Consider the following 22,366-nt stretch of genomic DNA (forward strand, 5'->3'; position numbering starts at 1 on the left):
GCACAAGGTAGACTTGGGGATCAGAAGAGGAGATGTTGACGCCAAGCTACTCAAACATGAAACCCGTCTCATCTTTCTCATGAACACCTTGACACCAAGGGGCCTCAACGAAGAGAACAGCTATTCTGCTTTTCTCTGATAGGTCTATTCATTACCTAGTCATGAACTCAGCGTCTCTTCATCCCTACCCATTATTCTCTCTCTTTTCTCTTTCATCTCTCCTCCTCCCTCCAATTCTTGACTTCTTTTTCCCCCAATGAGTGTATGAACCCACTCTCTATAGGGTCTCATCACAGAGACTAATATCATACTTGATGCGTTAATCTAAGTATCCCCTGTCAGGGATCCAGGCATTAGGACATGCCACTCTATCTTCATTATTTCACTGCACGGCTCCTCCATCTTTTGTAGGATGGGCTCACCCTATTCCTAATTTTTATTGTTCATTCACCATGATTGTTTTTCTATTTTTGTTTTTTGTAGTTTTCACATTATGAATAGACCCCTTCTCTGCACTGCCATTTTTATTTTATGGCCCACATGCACTTATTTATGACACTGTATATTGTCACTTCTTTCGCGTAGCATCATTCGAACTTTGTAGGTGATGCCATGGGAATATTACACGGTCACTTTTTAACTGATCCAGTCACAGCACTGAGATGGGACATCACATCTTTCAAGACTGTCCCACCTTAATATGAGTCACATTTCACTTTTTTAAGTACAACACAACGATACCATTTATTGTGTAATTATGATCCTTTTCCTGGACGACATTTTACTAGCCTCCATGTACACCTCACATTCAGATACACAACTAGTAGAATAAATTCTCCATGAATTTATAACTAGGGGCCATCAATAGGGCATGTATACTATGCCACCCCTTATCAGAAGAGGATTAGTGTACGAGTATGTACCCACATCACTCAGACACGTATTTGCAACGGCTACATATGTTGGGCTTCTACTCTCGTGCCTGTGTCATATTATTCTTCTTCATAATAAATTCAATTGTAACCACTGCTCCAATCGACACAGCTCAAACAGTTGACATACTCCTCATCTGTATAGAGTGGGAGGTCACTTTTCACGAACATAGAATATGGACGCGGTACTGTCCTAGGAGAGAAGTTAATACACACATACTTACCTGTAACACATGAGAGAAATTTATGATAATATCCCAGTAGCGGAATATTCATTGAGAGGGACATTAGAGTTCTAGTGCAGATTAGGCACTTCGATATGGAGGGTCCCGGTGGGGTGGCCACCATGCTGTCACCACATTCATTCTCTAACATCCCCTGTACTTCTCATGGGATGAGAACTTGCCCACCAACTTCTATACACCAGACCGGACTGCATCCATATAGATGTGGATTCCAGACAACGACTTGCGTTAACTGGACCACACAGGCTTCCGTCTTCCAAGCGTCAGTGAGACGCTGGTTACCATAGTAACCAGACGGACTGTAGCATCGTAATCCAAGGTGGAATTCAGCAACGATCCTTTGTAATTGAGCCAGACAGGCTTCCGTCTTCTCAGTGTGAGTATGACACGGGTTACCCCGACAACCGGACGGACTCTTTATCTGATTTAACAGACACCAGCAACGATCCGTTGCAATTGATCCAGACAGACTTCCGTCTTCTCAGCGTGAGTAAGACGCGAGTTACCCTGACAACCGGACGGACTCTGTATCTGATTTAACAGACATCAGGCCTCTGTATCTAAACATACTGCATAGCGCAGTAGGTTCCCATGACAACCCAGACGCCCACACCTGGGAATGAGTAACTGATGGGCGGTATGACCTTCCGGGTGTTTCCCGGAGGTGCGCCCTGCACCACAGCCACGATTGGACCACACCTTGATTATACAGGTATATAAACCCCTCAGGCATTCAGGCAGGTTGGCCCTGAGGAAGCTGAACTGCGAAGCGCGTGCCGGCTAGCGGTGTGCGGGCAGTTATAATTGCTCTCTTTATTATTTTTCATACAATGCATTTTGATTGACTGTACATTCCAGCGGTGATTTATCACTGAAGCCCTTTTCAGGGCTCTTACTTTGCAGCGTGCTCCCTGCATGAGACTAGCTTATAGACTCCCAGTGTTTTCTCCCTTATTACACCTACCCATTTGCAGATTACCATTTATGGTGGCAATGGATAGAGGAACAGGGCGATACACTGCGGCTCATCCAGCACTGAGTCTCTATCAGAGACTCCACATAGGGGTTGAGGTCCCTCTGTGATTATACAGAGTGACACCCCACTTGGTACTTCCAAGATCTTTGGCACTCTGCTGATTACCTTATGATGGTAGTGTCTATAACTATTTAATACTGTGATACTAATCAATACCACACCCAGGGCAGCATTGTGCCTATCCTGGATAGGCTACTTAGCCCACAGACTACCGTTTTAAGTGTAATATAGAGGTCTTTATAGCATCAAGTCTATCTCTAACTGGGAGAACCGGGTTAATATACCAGTGTACATCCCACTATATCGGGTGTCACTTATGGGTCACAACCCTTAACTGTCACGCTTATATATTTTCAAAGTAATTTGTGATATACTGAGATACGATTACCCAGCTCAGACACAGAGATTCTGGCAGTCTAAAGAGGTTGGCATCAGTATTAACACTACCAACCTACTGCGCAGATCTACCAGTCTGAAACACTGCTGAACGTCACATCGCATATATTTTGTCAATAAAGATTATAACAGAGCAATCCCTGCCTGCCACCTTCGTTTTATGTGTGTCATCCCAAACTGTATATGTCTATAAATGTTTTTTAAATATTTTTTCGCAGCCTTTTAATAATAAATAATAAAGGTAATTCTTAAACTGTCAATTATTCTTGGTGCACCCACCCAAAGGACACCCCTTCCTCTTCTTTTTGCTTGCAATTACGTTGTGTCCAAGGGTAGCACACCCCTGCTCCCCAGTAACTAATTAATTTCGGAGGATATATTAGGGGTCCGTAGTGTATTTTCTGTCTTGTGCGAATGAAACCCACCCCCTCTAATGCCAGGGCTGTGCTGAAGCTTGTCCTGGTTAACTGCGTATTGAATGCAGTAGCTCCCCCTGGTTCTGTGATCAGACAGTGGGGTTTAGAGCATAGTGGGACAGTATTGGGCTGTATGTAAATTAGGTCATAGCACTCCTGTGATATATACCATGGTGTTGTTGATGGCCTGGGCAGCTCATCTCCTTATACTGTCTCTCTTATCCAGTGATTCTATCTCTGGTTACCTATACCTACAGTACTCTCTCTCCGTGTGTGTGTGTGTGTGTGTGTGTGTGTGTAGTGTAGTGTATATATTGGCAGGTGGAAAGTGTATAACTCCGTTTACACTGTCATCTGAGGCATGTCCCTGTTGCCTTCCCTGATGTATTTTTCCTCTGTGAAAGCCTCTAATTGTGCAATGTGTATCTGCTGGCTGACGAAATAAAAACCCCTTCTTGCTTTCTTCCAGAAAGATACTGGCATATATTCAATGCTGTGGGCGAGCGGTGACTGCGAGCAGGACTTTTTGCTCGCAGTCACCGCTCACCCTGTCAGTATTCAACTGACCCCCCTCATTCGCAAATTCCCCCTCGCTCCGTTTTTTGAGCGAGGGGGAATTTGCGAATGTGCCTCCAAAAGCTGCGAGAATCAAGGCTAATTACAGCGAGTTTGCTGCACTAGCCTCGGCTCTCGCAGTTTAGGGGAATCCTCACAGTTCTGTGACGGCGAGGATTCCCCCGGAACGTTGCATAGTGCGAGCGGCCGGCGCGGGGGTTAAACTGCGAGGATCACTGGTTTTCTGTGATCCTCGCAGTTTAACCCCCTCGCCGGCCGCTCGCACCGGCATTGAATACTGCACACTGTGTTCTCAGATTACAGTTTATGGGGGGACAGTTTGCTGCCAGCTAGGTCATACAGAGGACAGCAGAAAGTCTTATACCCTGCTATCAGAGTGACGCAGAGGTCACTCCATTAATCGAAGGCAAGGGCAGCAATGTCTAATGCAGATAGCATGACTTGTATGTTACTAACTCATGAGTTAGCAAAGTTTTCCATAGCAAGTCATTAGAACAGGGTGTGCACGCCATTACAGTTCTGGTCCAGACACTTTGTGTAAGACACCTCTGCTAGCTTTGAAACCCTGTCGGCACATCCAGGCCTGTTTTACAAACATACGGCTATAAGGATTCAGTCCCCACAATACCAGGGGTTATTTCATGCTCTGGCAGGGCACTATGGCAAACGTCACCAACGGTGGACTCTGAAGTGTAATTTCTCCACAGGATAACCTTCGGTATTCCTGGTCATTGGAAGTTGGAACATTGCACTGTCACATAATACAATCCAGTGTGGGATCTGACTATGTAGTCGGATTTACATTAGGATCAAATGCATGTAGCATGCAGATCGCATATTTGAGATAATTTGACTTAGTATTCCTCCAGGCCTCTAGTAGCCTTGCACCCCAGCGGGGTAGCATTTTTGGGAGATGCAGCTGTTGAGGTGCAGTACGAACTGTGTAATGGTTAACATTACTACCTCACGGCACTGATGTCAATCTATATTCATACCACACTGGATATGCCCAATCTCGTTTGAGATTACATGGGAACACCAGCTGTTGTAGATGACATGGGTTCTATTCAAACAACGCCATTACCCTAACTGTGTGGAGTTTATGTATATTCTCCCCGTAATTGCGTGGGATTACTCCAGGTACTCCCGTTTTATCCCACAAACAATTCGGTTTGTCATTTCTTATGGTTCTCCTTTAAGTTATGTTAGCGGAGTAACACTGGCTGCAGCTTTTATAATTAAAAGCTAATATGGGCTTGACTATGCATCCCTTCAGGGACGCAATCTCACTTTGGTAGAAGTTTTACTGGTTGCCAATGTTGACGGCCTTGTTCATTTCAGCGCCACCATATGCTATATACCAATATGTTGCCTCTTCTCTGTACGACCTATTGTATGGGGGTACATGTATGCATATGTTTATGTTTAAAGGCATTTGTATATGTACATGTGTGTGTGTGTGTGTGTGTGTGTGTGTGTGTGTGTGTGTGTGTGTATATATACATTATATATATATATATATATATATATATATATATGGAAAATCCTGGCACTCAATCCAATAATGGCAAAGACTTGGGTGTCCCTCTGTCCTTGCACGGCGGCAGGAAATGTAGACAATATACAATAGAGGTCACTCACAAGATTTTCATGCTGCATGGCGGCAGACTGGCAATAATAATCACAACTGACGCAAGTAGTAGTGAGTCAACGTTTCGGGCTGGTCGCCCTTTATCAAGACATAAGGAAAAAGTGTACAGTACTTACATTTATAGGTGCAACAAGATCAAGCAAACTGTGTTCCCACCACCTGTGCTGCTCCCCTGGCCCGGGGTTGATGACATCACCGGCGCACCGACAACCGTGTGTGCAGTGTCACCAGGGGGCGTGTGTCCTCTACCTGTGCGGGTAACCTAGGAAACCCTATAAACAATAGGGAGAAAAAAACGGGTGATAAACCAGCCACCTTAAGGTCTGTGAAGGAAGTGTCCACGTAACCACAGAGAGACAAAACATAATGTAAACGATAACAGCTAACAGAAGCTGTTCAAGGTACTAACTACCAGCGCCCAGTGCATAGAAGAGAGTGAAATGAATGTGCTGTGCAACGAAAAAACTGTGCGCAAAACTAAAAGTCTAAGTGCCGGTGTGCCTGAAAAAACACGTAGTGCAATGCGTGCTCGTGTCAGAGAAGAAGGGTGTCGACTATGTGTCCGCGGTGCTTATGTCAGTGCTGAAACTAGATGTAAATGTGTGTGGAAGTGTCTATGACTATATGATATGTATAGTGTTGCAAACGAAGAGAGATGTGTGGTGCTGAGCAAGTGCTGGGGAAACATGAAACAATGTACACACAGTGAATCAAATAATGACAATCAGATCTCTCATGGGCGATCAGCGCAGCAAGGACAGTTAATGAGAGGATATTGTCTTAATTATAATAGCAGAGACAAGCCAATCCAATGTGTGGCTAGTCGTACGTCACGGTGGGGCACAACGCCTGCACCGGACTCAGTCTGGGATAAGGTAGAATGTAAGAAGCAACCATCGTTCATAACAGAATCCACCGAACAGTCAACAATATTACCAATATATTGCTCAAGGGGGATAATAAGTAGCGTTTAAAGAAAACATGTCATGGGTAGCATCTCATTTAGCCCGTGCGGCTGGACCGTTCCCAATGTGTGTATCCATTTCGCCTCTAATCGTAGGAGGGCTCTTCCTCTGTCGCCTCCTCGCAGATTGGGGGGAATGCAGTCTATCATTTTATACCGCAAGCTGGGTAGAGTGTGTTTGTGGGTTTTCCAATGCCTAGCAACAGGCTGGTCTGACCCCTTGTCACTCAAGGCAGCCCTGATGCTGGATTTGTGCAGGGCCATTCGTTCTTTAAACTGCCGTATAGTTTTCCCTACGTACATGTGTCCGCAGGGACATTTTATATAATACACCACATAGCTGCTGCTGCAGGTCAGAGCATGCCTAATGGGTATTTTTACTCCCGTTCTTGGATGCAGGAAAAAGTCACCAGTTTCAAGGCCACTGCAGGTAACACATTTCAGGCAACGATAATTGCCATTCTTCCTTTTAAGGAAGGTGGTGGGGGCAGTGTCCTTCAGCTTGGATACATCATTATGTACCACTAGGGTGGCCAATCCCGGGATCGGGATCGGCGGGATCCCGGGATTTGGCCCCCAAAACGCATGCGCAGTTTAATGCCGGGCAGCGTCTGAGCACTCAGACGCTGCCCGGCTTCCCCATACCCCGAAGTGCGCAGCGTGACGAGGTCACGCTGCGCAGGGCACACGGCACAGCCGCACATCCACGGCTGCCCGCCCAGCGCTCCCGCCCACCCACCCAGCGCTGACGGCCACCCACCCACCCAGCGCTGACGGCCACCCGCCCTCCCACCCAGCACTCACGGCCGGCCACCCGCCCGCCCACCCAGCGCTCACGGGCACCCAGCGCTCCCTACCAACCACCCACCCCCCCCCACCCACCCAGCGGTCCCTGACACCCACCCGCCCACCCACCCAGCGGTCCCTGACACCCACCCAGCGGTCCCTGACACCCACCCGCCCACCCACCCAGCGGTCCCTGACAAGCGGTCCCTGAAACCCACCCCGCCACCCAACCAGCGGTCCCTGACACCCACCCGCCCACCCACCCACCCAGCGGTCCCTGACACCCGCCCACCCACCCAGCGCTCGGGCGGCCAGGGTGTTTTTTATTATTAGGGAAGCCAATCCCGGGATTGAGCATTTTTCAATCCCGAATCCCGGCATTGAAAAAATGCCCCGGGATTGGCATCCCTATGTACCACTACATCTTTAATGTTCTTACTCCGCTTGTATGCGGGCATAATTTTGGAGTTTTTTAATTGTTTCAGATTAGGGTCTGAGGTGATCAGCGGCCAGATCCTTCTGGTAGTTTTCATCAATTTTGTGCTAGAGGTTGAGTAGCACTGTGTCCATAAGATGCGATCGGACCGTGTGTCCTTCTCATGCCTTTTAAGCAGAATATCTCTGTCAAGAGCCAATACTTTAGCTTTAGTATTGAGTAGCAGTTTTCTGGGGTAACCCCTGATAGCAAATTTTTTTGCCATGTCTGTGATCTCCGATTCTGCTGCATCTGACTCTGAACAAATTCTGCGGGCTCTAAGGAACTGCGAATATGGCAAACTCCATTTAGAGGCTGTCGGGTGGAAACTACTGCCCAACAGGGCTGTGTTCCTGTCGGTCGGCTTATGGTATACTGTGGTGACCAAGCGCAGATCCTCCGTCAGTGTGATGGTAACATCCAAGAAATGTATGCTACTACTGCTGGAGCTGGTGGTGAACTTGATGTCTTCATCCATCATATTGATTTTGTTCATCAAATTGTCGAAGCTTGCCTGATCTCCATCCCAAAACAGTATAATATCGTCTATGTACCGATAGTACATTTTGATTCTAGAAGCCGTGGATGGATCAGAAAAAAGTCTTGTGTGGCCCCCAGCGTAGCTAACATTTTTATGTATGAACTTGAGAAAGACCTGTTTTTTTCTGATCCATCCACGGCTTCTAGCATCAAAATGTACTATCGGTACATAGACGATATTATACTGTTTTGGGATGGAGATCAGGCAAGCTTCGACAATTTGATGAACAAAATCAATATGATGGATGAAGACATCAAGTTCACCACCAGCTCCAGCAGTAGTAGCATACATTTCTTGGATGTTACCATCACACTGACGGAGGATCTGCGCTTGGTCACCACAGTATACCATAAGCCGACCGACAGGAACACAGCCCTGTTGGGCAGTAGTTTCCACCCGACAGCCTCTAAATGGAGTTTGCCATATTCGCAGTCCCTTAGAGCCCGCAGAATTTGTTCAGAGTCAGATGCAGCAGAATCGGAGATCACAGACATGGCAAAAAAATTTGCTATCGGGGGTTACCCCAGAAAACTGCTACTCAATACTAAAGCTAAAGTACTGGCTCTTGACAGAGATATTCTGCTTAAAAGGCATGAGAAGGACACACGGTCCGATCACATCTTATGGACACAGTGCTACTCAACCTCTAGCACAAAATTGATGAAAACTACCAGAAGGATCTGGCCGCTGATCACCTCAGACCCTAATCTGAAACAATTAAAAAACTCCAAAATTATGCCCGCATACAAGCGGAGTAAGAACATTAAAGATGTAGTGGTACATAATGATGTATCCAAGCTGAAGGACACTGCCCCCACCACCTTCCTTAAAAGGAAGAATGGCAATTATCGTTGCCTGAAATGTGTTACCTGCAGTGGCCTTGAAACTGGTGACTTTTTCCTGCATCCAAGAACGGGAGTAAAAATACCCATTAGGCATGCTCTGACCTGCAGCAGCAGCTATGTGGTGTATTATATAAAATGTCCCTGCGGACACATGTACGTAGGGAAAACTATACGGCAGTTTAAAGAACGAATGGCCCTGCACAAATCCAGCATCAGGGCTGCCTTGAGTGACAAGGGGTCAGACCAGCCTGTTGCTAGGCATTGGAAAACCCACAAACACACTCTACCCAGCTTGCGGTATAAAATGATAGACTGCATTCCCCCCAATCTGCGAGGAGGCGACAGAGGAAGAGCCCTCCTACGATTAGAGGCGAAATGGATACACACATTGGGAACGGTCCAGCCGCACGGGCTAAATGAGATGCTACCCATGACATGTTTTCTTTAAACGCTACTTATTATCCCCCTTGAGCAATATATTGGTAATATTGTTGACTGTTCGGTGGATTCTGTTATGACCGATGGTTGCTTCTTACATTCTACCTTATCCCAGACTGAGTCCGGTGCAGGCGTTGTGCCCCACCGTGACGTACGACTAGCCACACATTGGATTGGCTTGTCTCTGCTATTATAATTAAGACAATATCCTCTCATTAACTGTCCTTGCTGCGCTGATCGCCCATGAGAGATCTGATTGTCATTATTTGATTCACTGTGTGTACATTGTTTCATGTTTCCCCAGCACTTGCTCAGCACCACACATCTCTCTTCTTTTGCAACACTATACATATCATATAGTCATAGACACTTCCACACACATTTACATCTAGTTTCAGCACTGACATAAGCACCGCGGATACATAGTCGACACCCTTCTTCTCTGACACGAGCACGCATTGCACTACGTGTTTTTTCAGGCACACCGGCACTTAGACTTTTAGTTTTGCGCACAGTTTTTTCGTTGCACAGCACATTCATTTCACTCTCTTCTATGCACTGGGCGCTGGTAGTTAGTACCTTGAACAGCTCCTGTTAGCTGTTATCGTTTACATTATGTTTTGTCTCTCTGTGGTTACGTGGACACTTCCTTCACAGACCTTAAGGTGGCTGGTTTATCACCCGTTTTTTTCTCCCTATTGTTTATAGAGTTTCCTAGGTTACCCGCACAGGTAGAGGACACACGCCCCCTGGTGACACTGCACACACGGTTGTCGGTGCGCCGGTGATGTCATGAACCCCGGGCCAGGGGAGCAGCACAGGTGGTGGGAACACAGTTTGCTTGATCTTGTTGCACCTATAAATGTAAGTACTGTACACTTTTTCCTTATGTCTTGATAAAGGGCGACCAGCCCGAAACGTTGACTCACTACTACTTGCGTCAGTTGTGATTATTATTGCCAGTCTGCCGCCGTGCAGCATGAAAATCTTGTGAGTGACCTCTATTGTATATTGTATGTGTGTATATATATATATATATATATATATATATATATATATATATATAGTGGTGCTGGGCCAGCATTCTCGCTTCTTACATTCAAACAGCGGTTCGATATAGTTTCCTGTTTGTTTGTTTTCTAATGTATCTACATACACATACATTATAACCTAAACTGATAAATCCGTGTTTTATACACGCAACAGTACATCTTAAGGTAACAATCCCGTGGGTTTTCTGCCAGGCAGAACCTTGGTTTCAAGATCACCCTGTGCAGTCGGGTGGTGCAAAAAGGGTGGTTTTTATCAGTCACTAGGGTGACACTCTGAATGGGCCGGCTATGAGCCTATGGCCACACCACCCTGAATACGCCTGATCTCGTTTGATCTTGGAAGCTAAGCAGGGTCAGGTCTGGTTAGTACTTGCATGGGAGACCGTCTGGGAATACCAGGCGCTGTAGGCTTAGGCCTCCCGCTTCTTCCAATGGGTGCAGCGCAAGATCCCGGCCTTGATGGCAAAACGATACCGGCAGATGGACCCTTACTTCGGAGGTGTTCCTGGGGTTGGTAGGCCATTGGGGTGGACCAATGGTGGATTGATGGCTTTGCGTCAAATTTACCAGGTTACCCTGTATGGGTCCAGGTCTCGAGACACTGCAGTCCACGCTCTGTTATGTCAGTACACTGGCAATTCGTTCGGAGGTAGGCTTTTCCCCATTTTTGCTCCTCCTCAAAGTAATTTGTACATTAAAAGTAGAGGTGGGGGCACCTTAATCCAAGAGAATCTGGTTCTCGGATCTGTGAACCCTGTCAGGGGTATATCTCATCTTTCTGCCTCTGGGGCCAGAACCGCTCACAGGGCTGTTAAGACAACCTTATTAAGAGCCAAGGGATTGAATTCAAGGTCATATCACCTATGCTCAGGGCCCATCAGCCTTCTTTGGCTGGTGCTTATCGCAGCTGGCGTTATTATTATTCTTCATGACGTCTCCCAGAACTTACCGTTTGTCTAGGGTTTTGTCCTTTCGGTAGAAGTAGTGGGGGCTGGCCTCCGCCTGTTTTCTTTAAAGGGACAGGGCTCGGATCTCTCCTTTGTATTCCACAGGCTATGAGCTTTGTGGTACGATCTCCGCTCTCTCTGGCAGCGGGTCCTGCAGATCCAACCTCTGGTTGTTACAAACCTGGTGGTTTAATAGGATCTTTCTTTGATTCTTTAGGCCCTTTAGGGCTCTTTACAGGCTAACTGAAACAACGGTTTTCCTGTGACCGTTGCTGCTGGGTGTCTGCCCGGCAGGCTCTGTCAGGTCAACCGCCCTTCATGGTCTTTCATTCTCATAGAACGGATTCTTTGAAACGTTACTTTACACCTCACAAGGTGGTTCCTGAATTTCAGGTCATCCAGGAGATAGTGATCCCTGCCCTTCGTAGGCTGGGTGTCTCTCCTAGGCAGCAATCAACTGGAGATGGTCTGTGCTTTGTACGTCTATGTTCATCACGCTGGAATACTTTGGCCATCTGACTCTCTCTTTATCCACTAGAGAATTCATAAGAGGGGCTGGTCTGCTACCATGCAGACTATTGCCAGCCAATATCTGCGGTCGTTTATCAAGCAGGATTCCTTGTTCACCTCACTCCCGGTTCTTGCGGGGGTCCGGCCCCATTCCACTACATCTGTGGGTGTGTTTCGGCCTTTTACAGGTGGTGCAACGGCAGAGCAACTTGGCAAGGCGGCAACTTGGTCATCTGCAAACGATTTCTTACGCTTTTTTTTGCATTTGTTATGTTTGCCTCCCAGAACTCGGCATTCGGCCAGAATATACTGGCCACGGCACAGGCGCGTCCCCACCCTTAGGTGGCTGCTTTAGGACATCCCATTGTTATCCCTGGGGCCCCTGACGTCTGCCGCAGAAGAAACCGAGATTTATGTCTTACCTGTTAAATCTCTTTCTTCGAGGACATCAGGGGCCACAGGGATCCCTCCCTGCCGCGCCTGCTTCATGGTATTGAAGTTCATAGTTCCTCCGTGAGTGAACTTGGTTAAAAGTTCCTTTGTTGAGGTACTTATACATGTTACAGTTATGGTTTCTCTGTTGAGCAACCACATACACATATATTTGTTGAATGTGTTACTGTATGGGTTTCTCTTCCTTCTATCTTGTCTCCTGCCTGGCTTTGGGAAAAACTGAAAGTAAGCTAGCCCACTGTACACCCAGGGCTGTCTCTGGGCAGTCCAGAAGTTTTAAACCTTTCTGGTGCTGGAATGGTCGTGACCTCACTCCTTAACCCATTGTTATCCCTATGGCCCCTGACGTCCTCGAAGAAAGAGATTTAACAGGTAAGACATAAATCTCGGTTTCTATAGCATCTATTCAACTTGTTAAAACTTGTAAGTTGTCTTTTCACCCTACTCTTCAGGCTTTGGTCTTGTTAGGAAAAAGTTATTATGAACAGAGAATACATTTTGGCTGTGTGCGCTTTCAAGAATGCAAAAGTATTGACTACAGAGGTGTGCAATAAAACCCAAGTGCAGCTAGACACAAATCCACATAGTAGACACATGTGTGCGCTTTCAAACATGGATATATATACGACTTTGGTAGTATAGACAAATAGCTTAAATAATAGCATGCACTGAGACAGAAGATTTTCTAAATGTGTCTTGAAACTAATCCAAGCAATCCTGCACTCTGCTGGTGTTGTGATCCAGAGCTGAGCAATAAATAATAATGGCTAATTTTCCTGCTGGATGACTGGCTGACAGCCGGGATCCCAACGGACAGTATATCGACGTTGATGGTTTAACTGCCCGACACCTGGGATCCTGACCAACAGCGGCTATTGTCCCTCGTGTGTGCCGAACAAGTGCAGCAAGCCCACAAGGGGCTTTTGCACTCTTACCCCTGTGGGAGTACCTTTTGGTCAGGATTCCGATGTGGTTATACTGACTGTTGGGATCCCGACCATCGGCCAATCAAGCCACACCCTTCCCTTTACGGTAAGAGACTTTTTGTTATAATTCACTTAGACTGAATCATCAGAATGGAAATATAATTATCCTGGCATACTCTATGACACCATATTATGGGAATATAGAAGACTAAATTGCAGCATCCCAGCTAGCAGACCCGATTTATTTTTATTTTTTTGTGGCTATGCACTTCTGACTAGACTATATTTCAAAATTGGTGCTTTTTTTATAACTACAGTAAGGACCAGCTTGTTTGGAATAATGTCTCCTAAAACAGGGTCTTTGAGTTGGACATTCCATTGTCTAACAAGATTCTTGTATTGTGCATTATAGGAAGTAATAAATGTCCACTCATAGATAATAGTTTACCTACTCTGTATACAGTTGAGCCAATTAATGTGGTGGCAACTCAAGAAATCGATATATGCTTGTGAATCAGTGGACTTGGTGTATATTTTCATACCAAATTGTCCATGTTTTTATAAAAATTGTGATATCTAAAAAGTCTAATGTTAGTCACTAATGTTAAAAGTAATTCTATATTGGGGGCGTGGCCTGGACATTGAAGCTGCAGGACGTGCTTCTCTGGTGCTTCTGCCTGGCCACGCTATATATGCCCTTTCTTTGCCCACTGTACACCCATCCGCCCTCTGCTGCTGCCTTCCCTTGGCCGAGCACTGCTGGGGATTGCGTGGGGCCTGTGCTGCGGAGCCAGTGAGTGCTTTTAAGCGCTATCGCGGGTTGCGGCCCTCCCACCTCCCCAAGCAGGGTACTGTACAGAGCCTCCAGACCGCGGCACCATCATGCGGGATCGGAGCCTGGAGGCCTGCTTCGTGCCTCCCTGGGACCAGCCACATACCCGGCAGCTCCCACTGGCACCTGCTTTCATTTTCCTCCCCGGCATGTGCTGAAATCTGCGGCTGCCCGGAGCGAGGGAGACCCGGCTTTTACTCGCGGCGGCCATTTTGGAGGTCCCGGCGGCTGCCAGCACGTCGCAGGTACTAGATTCCCGGTCCGCTGTGTTGCCCTGGTTGGCGGGGCTTCTTGCTGGTCTCACCTCATAAGAGGCCTGCTCCCACCAGTCGCTGGAGAGCTACTTTGTGCAGAGGGAGCCGGCTGGTTATTACATCTTGTTGTCCCCTGACCCTGCAGACCTGCACAATATCTAAGGTACCAGTGTGACAATATAGGGGGGCTGCTTGTTTACTGCTCTTCTCCAGGATATACACTTGCTCTCCTGCCTCCTTTGTGTCCCAGAGGTGCTGCAGTATGCAGCTTATTGCATGCCCGACCTGGCCACTGTCACGGCCATCAGTCAGCTACAGAAAGTGTACAATACTCAGTGACCTTTCTACTGAGGGGTGCTGGGTTGTAGTGGGGTGACCCCTTGGATTTACCTGCTATAGGGAACTGATCTGTTTTATCCACACCTGTGCAGGGTACACCTAAGTTGGTACCTCCATATAGGAGGGGCACTGGTAACAAGCCTATGATGTATACTTGGATGTCCTGAAGGGCTTTCATGTTTCTACCCCACAACCGTTATTGCTTTGATGTTGTATAGCTGACTGGGACGGCGACTTCTGCATAACTGACCCACACAAGCTGAATTAGTAATTCTTGTAAATATGCCTGGGAAGAGGAGCAGAGTCTCCAAATCAGTCTCACAGGTGGCATTTTTTAAACCCTCACCTCAGTGACATGTGAGTAAAACGAATAGTCTCTAACAGTCGGGTGTTTAGTGCGCCAGTCATCATATAAGTCATATTCGCCCAACACACCTCTGAATCTAAGGGAATGGTCTGGGGGCGCATTTGACCTGTAAGCTGTGGAACGGGATCTGTCCATGTTGGAGTCCGGAACCAAATTAAAGTCACAGAGGAGCATAATAGCACCCTTAGCATGTTTATGGACAACAGCACATAATTTCCTGCAGAAGGGGATCTGTCTAGAGTTGGGGGCATAGCAGGAAACTAGCGTGACCTCCGTACCATCTAACCTACCAACTAGTATGAGGTACCTTCCTCAGGGTGCGCATATTGGGAGGTGACGGTAATAGGACATTGGGCGGAGAAGAGTATGGCTACCCCTGCCTTTTTAGATGGACCATTTGCGCAATAACAAAGTGGAAATCTACTGTCAGAGAACCTTGGGGGGGGTCTGTCTTCCTAAAATGAGTCTCCTGGAGTGCAACAATATTTGTTTCAATTTGTGAAAATATGTTAAAGCTACGTGACATCAAGGCACTATACACATGTATCAAGCATGAAGATGGGTGCAAACATGTGAGAGAAAGGCTGGAAGAAGATTCAGAAATAAACCAAGAACAGATCGACTTCATCATTGAAGCAATCCACTTCATCCTCAGCCATTATAACTTCTGGTATGGGGACACCTTCTACCACCAATGCCAAGGGACAGCAATGGGGACTGCACACGCCCATGAAAGGCCGACACTTGTCAAGCAGCTGTCAAGTGGCAGAACACCATAAGACTGATATGACATCGCGCCCAACCCCCTCACATAGCTGATCACGGCAATGAGAAGCAGGCAAAATCTGAGGGCGGATGTGACATCACACTAGACGCTCCCTATGGAGAACACTCTCTACCGACACGCCCGGGTAAGGGCGGAAGTACTACTGCATTAGATTACAGGACGCCCACACAGGGGCGTGCTACACAGGCACCTGAATCAATCAGAGGACAAAAGCAATCATACTTAAACTCCAGCCTGCAGGGGCATATACCACACACACCATCCTGAGGAAGCCTTTCTGGCGAAACTAGTCGATGTTTGTGGAGATCCCGCCAATGCCGTTTGCGCAATACGGCACTGACAGGTAAGTCTGCCGGCAGACACCCTGGAAACAGGTACTCGTTTTTTTCAAATAGCTCCAACTATCCTAAAAGACTTTCTAATTAAGCTGCACCTGATTTGCATTTGCATTGGACTCTTTTGTTTGTCTTGTGACCCCCAGTCCTTATGTATATGTATACCGGTATTAGCTGTTAAATTTATATAGCGTAATACTGTAGCAAACTACTAGCATACTATCCTATCTAATAATTTTTATAAATACTATTTGCATTGCTATTATTATTATTATTATTATTATTATTATTATTATTATTATTATTCAAATTGCAGACTATAATAAATATCCATTTTTATTTTCACCAAACCACTGTGTACATAATATTTTTCATATTGGAAGTATAGCGCAGGGTGTACATCCCTCACAACTTTGGGTATTTGTAGTGTACCCACACACCCAGCCGCTGACAACCAGTATTATTGGTCTGTGGCGCAGTCTTCTCTCCCCTCTCACCCAGATTTTATATATTTAACCACTGGTGCTCCCTTAAGGCTGTGGTGCAGGGTTCGACTATCCAGACTGCGGCCCAAATAAAAAAATCTCGCCTCCAGGCCTTTGCCCTGGCTGAGCAGGAAGTTTCTAGGTTAGAAACTGCTCATAAGCAAGATCCCCTTAATGAATCCCTCTACCGACTTCTTAGGTTGGCACGGGAGAAGGTTAATTCTTTCGGTACTTATGTAATATCTGGCTGCCCGATTTTTTGATTGCATTGGAAAAATCGGGTCGATCTCATCACATGCAACCAAATTGCATGCGATGCGATCGACCTGATTTTTACATTGGATCCAATGTTAAATGGTCCCTGAGACCCGATTTTACATTGGGTCCAATGTTAAATGCCCCCCAGACCCCATTTTTTATTGTATAACCACCCTGTTCATACCCCCACTATCCAAGTGGGCATCGAGATTATTTTATATAGTGTGCGCTCGCCACGCTTTGGGATTGGTGGCTCGCTGCGCTCGCCACACTATATAAAGTCAACTCCATGCCCACTTGGATAGTGGGGGTATGAACAGGGTAGGTATACAATAGAAAATGGGGTCTGGGGGGCATTTAACATTGGATCCAATGTAAAAATCGGGTCCATCGCATGCGATTTGGTTGCACGCGATGCGATCGACCCAATTTTTCCGAAAAAATCGGGTCCATCGCATCTGATTGTATGCCTTAAGTTAAGGCATACAATCAAAACATCGGGCGCCCAGATAACACATAAGTACCATTCTTTCTCTTTACAGGAGGTACAACGTAACTTGTCTTGACTTAACCAAATATTTTACGTTTTTGGGAGCAAGGCGGGCCGCCTGCTGGCTAGGAAGTTGAGAGGACGACAGGCTAAGGCCAGACTCCATTTCATTTATAACTCTAGGGGTGCTAAGATATCTGATCCTTACGATATAGCGAACTCTTTTGCAGAGTACTACTCTCAGTTATATAATCTCAAAAATGATGCTAATACGGCCCAACCCACTGACTTGAACATCCAAAAATTCCTGAACAGCATTTCCTTGCCTAGCTTGGACCCTGAGACCATCCTGGCCATATGCTCCCCTTGGAACCTCAATGAATTAGAGGCTGCTATCGATGCCTTGCCACGAAATAAGGCCCCAGGTCCAGATGGTTACCCCTCTAATTTTTATAAATGCTATAAAAAAGAACTTTCCCCTATCCTGCTGAAAGTGTTGAGAGGCTTCGGAATCAGGGTGTTTCCTGACAGAAATGTTGGAGGCCCAGATTTTTGCCCTTCCCAAACAAGGTAAACCCCCCCACCACAGTTCAGAATTTTCGCCCAATTGCCCTTCTAAACGCTGACGTTAAGCTGTTTGCCAAGCCGATAGCTAATCGCCTGTCTCCGCTCCTCCCCTCCCTGATAGCAGAGGACCAGCTTGGCTTTGTCCCGGGTAGGCAGGCCCCAGACAACACCCGCAGAGTTTTCAATATACTGGAATTCTGTGATCATAGGAGAGACCCATTACGGATCCTGTCATTAGATGCCGAAAAGGCATTTGACAGATTACATTGGGGATTCTTAAAATCAGTGCTGTCCCGCTTTGGCTTCGCCGGTCGATTCTTAGACTCGGTTTTTGCCCTATACTCAGTTCGCTCAGCGAAGATTTTTGTGAACGGATGTCTCTCCTCGGGGTTTGATCTTACCAATGGCACCCGCCAGGGGTGTCCTTTATCTCCCCTTATATTTGCGTTGGCTGTCGAGCCCCTGGCTGAGAGAATTAGATCCACGGAGTGTCTGAGGGGCCCTGTGATAGATGGATCATCCCACATAATCAGTATTTTTGCTGATGACATCCTTTTGACGTTACTGAGCCCCACCGAGTCACTTCAGATTCTGTATACGTTGCTCGACGAATACTCGACTATTTCCTACTACAAATTGAATACATTTAAGACGGAGGCCCTCCCCATTAACATTCCCTGGGAAGACGCTCAGCTCCTTAAAGACCAAAATAGATATGCTTGGCAGTTTAAGTCTATTAAATATTTGGGGGTTCATGTATCTAGAGACTGCAATATATTCGACTGCAACTTCAAACCACTAATGTGTTCCTTTGGGAAACTGATAGATGACTGGTTACTGCATGAGATCTCTTGGCTGGGTCGCATTGCAGCCTCTAAAATGATACTGCTGCCTAAGCTCATGTACCTCTTTCGAGCTATACCAAGGCTCCCACCTAAATCTCTTATTACTAGCTTCAATAAATTATTTTCAAGATACATCTGGAAAGGGGTCAGGCCTCGTGTTGCCAGACAGACTCTTGTGTTACCTAAAAGTGGTGAGGGGGTGGCTTACCCTGATCTTGAGAAGTACCATTCTGCATGTTTTCTTAGTCAGGCCAGGGACTGGTTCGTTCCCCTAAACCCTGGGTCCGCATAGAATGCTCCTTTATTAATGGTTCCCTCCTAACTGACTTACTCTGGCTTCCCCGTCAAGCAATACCAGTGTGGGTGGGTCCGGGGGCTGCAATTAGAGCTACATTGACCGTATGGCACAGATTGATTTCAGACAATGCGGACATAGCACTTCCTGGCCCAGACCTGACTCTCTCGTGTATAGCCTCCCTTATCCCAAATTTGAGACTGGACTCCTGGCATACCCAAGGTCTGGCTTACTTGAAGGACCTCTTTATTTCAGGTAGTTTAGTGTCCTTTGCAGATTTGCAGTCTAAATATGATATTCCTAAGCAGGACTATGAATTTCTCCAAATCCATCACTGGCTCCATAGATATTTAAAAAGTACTACGACTTCTCCTGCCTTCCCAAGAATATTATATTCCTGGTTCTCTTCCCAGTGTCATAGAGGTGGGATTTCAAAATGGTACCAGTATGACGTTGGCAAAACTAAAAAACTAAAAAGAAAACTACTAAAAGAAACTACCAGCCCACGTTAGATGGGAAGGCGATATGTCGGTGTCGCTTTCCGAAGAGGAATGGGATAGTATATCTTTCTGGTTTCATAATGTCTTAGTGCCTAGCCCACGTAGAAATGTTCTATAAATTGTCACAGAGGGCGTATTTCACACCTATACGGCTGCACAGCATTTGGCCCTCCGTCTCCCAGTTTTGCTGGAGGAAATGTGGCGATGTCGGCACTATATTCCATATATTTTGGGAATGTCCCCTCTTGCAGCTGTTTTGGTTTGAGATATTCATTTCATTGGGGAGGTGTTGGGGGTTCTGATCCCTGCTGACCCCTTAATTATATTATTCCACTATACTACGGATATTCAGGGTGGTGACAAATACATTATGGGACATTCTTTAATTGCCTCCAAAGCTGCTATCGGACAGATGTGGTAGTCAGAGACAATCCCGTGCCTTCGTTCTGTTATAGATAAAGTGCACAAACATTTCCTGCATGGAACAGCTAATTACAAATACTCCTCCTCTGCTACCTCCATCCATTTGAAGTGGCTTAAGTGGGCCGAATATCGTGAGACGGGGCTTGCCTCAAGATGTTGCTGACGTCACATTACTTAATTCGCCTGGTTCACTTATTGATCAATGATATTCTCCTGGCATCTTATTGTATTTGATTGTATTATATTATTTTCTAGTATACTGTTATAACACTATTCATCACAAGGAGCTATTTCAGTATTGCTTATGTCTGTTTGTATTAGAGGTGTTCTAGTCAGTCCCACGTGTCCCCCCTCCTTTTGTTTCTGTATGTCTATTTCCTATTCTTTTATGTGTCCCTTTTAAATAGGGGCTTACAGCTCTGACAGGTTTTATATTATGTGCAATATATGTTATGTACTATTTCGAATGGTTCAATTTATGTAAGACCATCTGAAGACTTGCGGAAAGTACAATGTTGCAGGTGCTGTTTGCCTTAATAAAAATTGAATATTTGAAAAAAAAGTAATGCTAGATTAAAATCTTTGATTTAAATGCATACAAAATTGATCTAAAAGTCCTCTGTCTACTTTCCAAATAAATAATGCATCGTCTATTTATCTCTTCCATGACACCAGGAACCCCCAAATGGGTGTGGTTTCCATATGTAATCAATCTCCCACTTCCCCATAACTATTCACATAACTAGGGACAAACTTGGTGCCCATTGCTGTTCTGACTTTTTGAAGGAAGAAATCATTCCCAAACCTGAAATAACAGCCATCAAAGGAATCTGCCAACCTTGCTAGCAAAAACAGAAATTTCATTTTATGATACTTTAAATCCAGGAGGCTTAAAGGCTGCATTTGACAGTTGATCACTCTCTTCTCATACATACAAACACTACACTCCCTAGGTCTTAATGATACAGCCCTTTCCTGGTTCTCATCTTACCTATCTGATCCCTCTGTTAGTCAGAGTTCCACAAGGCTCAGTTTAAGGTCCTCTGCTTTTCTCAGTCTATACACAATCAACTCTTTTGGATTTCAGTATCACTTGTATGGGGATGATACTCAAATCTATCAACCCCAGAGTTGTCACCAGTGGCTGTGGGCCGAGTCTCTGAATGCCTCTCTGCCGTCTCATCTTGGATGTCTTCTCTCCACCTCAAACTCCAATATTTCCAAAATGGAATTAATTATATTTCCACCAGCCAAGAACAGTTACCATATCTCCATAACTGTTGACAACTCAACAGTCTACCCTACAAGCTCGTTACTTAAAGGTCTTCCTCGACTCTGAAACTGTCCCTTGTTCCCCACATTCAATCTGTCTCCAAATCCTGTTACATGCATCTAAAAAAATATCCAAAATGTGACCCTATCTTACACTACTAAAACTCTTATGCATGCACTCATTATATACCGCATTGACTATTGTTAGCCTCCTAACTGTTCTTCCCAAGAACAGACTGTCGCCATTGCAATCCATTTTAAATGCTGCTGCTGGGCTGATCTGCCTAGCAAGAGGCTCATTGTCTGCTGATCTGCTCTGCCAGTCCCTCCATTGTTTGCCTGTATTTTACCGTATTCAATTTAAAATACTTTTGCTCACATATAAAGCTATTAACAATTCTACACCAGCATATATCTCTACTTATCTCAAAATATCTCTCAACTTGACCACTCTGCACAACATCTGCGTCTGTCTTCTGCACGGATCAATAGCTCCTATTCACTATTACAGGACTTTCATCAGGCTACCCCCACCCTATGGAATGCTCTTCTATGCACAATAAGACTCTCCACTAGCCTCCAAACTTTCAAGCGTTCCCTTAAAACTCACCTCTTCAGGCAAGCCTATCATATTTAAGTCCCACGCTCATAACCCTCTGATGCACGTATGTATTATCTATCTTCTCTTCTGGCCTTGCAACTTGATGGGACTGGTATGCTATTACTGGTGCCTGTCCTTGTGTTTCGCTCCTATGTCCCTATAGATTGTCAGCTTGCAGCAGGGCCCTCTTACCTCCAAGTAGGTCTGTTGTTACCTAGTTTGTTCTATCACTTTCTACAATTGTAAAGCGCAATGGAATCTGCTGCGCTATATAAAAAACTGTAAAAAAAATAAATTCCATGAACACGCTGATATTTAGTCCAGCCTGTCTAAGGACCACAGATTTGTATAGGTGATTATTGCTAGGACTGGAAGATACAGCCACTAACCTCAGTGGACTACCCACTGTAGGAATGGGTACTTGTGTACTAGCACGGCGCCCATCGCATCGCAGACCATAAGGCATGCGATGCGATTGGCACCCGATGGTATACAATTTAAAATTGTATATGGCATACAATGCCATA

The 22,366-nt window shown here is 45.8% G+C and overlaps 1 protein-coding gene and 1 pseudogene across 2 annotated transcripts in view; both read left to right on the plus strand.

Moving 5' to 3' along the window:
- The window catches only part of SDHA (succinate dehydrogenase complex flavoprotein subunit A), a 215,279-nt gene that overhangs the window by 168,573 nt on the left and 24,340 nt on the right, over positions 1–22,366 (plus strand). The window lies entirely within an intron of this gene.
- Positions 10,646–10,764, plus strand: LOC146006002 (5S ribosomal RNA; annotated as a pseudogene).

The sequence above is a fragment of the Crinia signifera genome, chromosome 5 (genome assembly GCF_055691185.1).
Source record: "Crinia signifera chromosome 5, ASM5569118v1, whole genome shotgun sequence".
NCBI classification, from domain to species: Eukaryota; Metazoa; Chordata; class Amphibia; order Anura; family Myobatrachidae; genus Crinia; species Crinia signifera.